We start from the raw sequence: 1,419 nt of genomic DNA on the forward strand, positions 1-1,419 counted from the left end.
TAACTTCTTGCTCAAAGACTCAACCTGGCCCTCCAATGATGTGACTGCATCGATCTCATGAAGTCCGGCTACATTTTTCTTGTCTTGTGTGTTCTACTGATAACTATTCATAGCCATCTCTTCAATGAGCTATCGGGCTTCTTCGGGGGTCTTGCTTCCTAAAGTACCTTATGTTGTAGCATCAAGTAATTACTTCGTGCTTGGGATCAAGCCATTGTAGAAAGTATGGATAATCATCCACTCGGGGAACCCAATGCTGAGGACATTTCCACAGGAGATCCTTGAATCTATCCCATGTCTCAAAAAGAGACTCCAATTCTATTTTCACAAAAGAGGATTTTTCATTCCTGAGCTTCACAGATTTTTCAGGAGGGAAATATCGGGCAAGAAAAGCTTCTACCATCTCCTCCCAAGTAGTGATCGATGCTCTAGGTAATGAATGTACCCATTGCTTTGCTCTCCCCTTCAAGAAAAATGGGAATGCCCTCAACTTGACAGCATCATCCATAACTTCATTAATCTTGAGCATGTCGCACACTTCTAAGGAATTCTTAATGTGGTTGTTCGGATCCTTATCGGCCAACCCATTAAACTGTGCTGACTGCTGTAACATCTGGATGAAGCCTGGCTTGAGCTCAAAACTCTGAGTTGTAATCAATGGCCGCACAATACTAGACTGCGTGCCAAGAACTATGTGTCTTGCATAATCTGAGAGTGTCATCTGCTGTTCATGTTGTTCTGCCATATTATTATACCCTTTAACTTCTATCTAAGCTTGATTAGCCTGCTCTTGCATAGGTTCCTTTCCCCATCTATGAATTCTTCTTCCAATATCCAAATTACCTTCAACTAATGTCAAAGGGTTGCTGATAAGTGCTTGAGTAGGCATATTTTTATATATGTTTTACATGCATTGAGCATCATTTTTATCATGGTTTATGTCTTATATTATGTATTTGGTGTTCTTTTATGCATATAGGTTGTGAATACCTTGAAGAGTAAAAAGGAAGCAAAGATAGGCTATAAAGACACAATGTTGGGAGTTCTTATTCAATTCAAGGACCAAGACACGAGAGGAGTTCATTAATGTGGAGATGTGTGCCAACTTCCAAGAGGATTCAAGTCAATTCACTAGTTGGAAGGGCACAAAAGCAGTCACATCTTCATGTTCCTTCTCTTTGTGAAGATTGCAAGACCTTTCAAAGATGCGTCGATGAAGAAAAGTCTTATAGCCTACCACATGGACGTGTGCCTGGACATGTGGTCTCAAGAGAAGAGTGTTTGGACCGTGTTTTGTGAAAGTACTGTAGCAATTTTATTGTAGCAGAACTGTAGCAAAATTACTGTCCACGCGCCCCGAGTGAAAATTACTGCATCCCACATGGTCATGTGGAAAATCCACATGGGCGTGTGGGGGCA

The 1,419-nt window shown here is 41.2% G+C and overlaps 1 non-coding gene across 1 annotated transcript; it reads left to right on the forward strand.

Moving 5' to 3' along the window:
• The first annotated feature begins 247 nt into the window (after nt 1-247).
• Nucleotides 248-355, forward strand: LOC120267563. The gene has a single exon (XR_005538492.1). It is a non-coding gene; the product is annotated as a small nucleolar RNA R71 (small nucleolar RNA).
• The last annotated feature ends 1,064 nt before the right edge of the window (nt 356-1,419 follow it).

The sequence above is a fragment of the Dioscorea cayenensis genome, chromosome 1, assembly GCF_009730915.1.
Source record: "Dioscorea cayenensis subsp. rotundata cultivar TDr96_F1 chromosome 1, TDr96_F1_v2_PseudoChromosome.rev07_lg8_w22 25.fasta, whole genome shotgun sequence".
Lineage (NCBI taxonomy): Eukaryota > Viridiplantae > Streptophyta > Magnoliopsida > Dioscoreales > Dioscoreaceae > Dioscorea > Dioscorea cayenensis.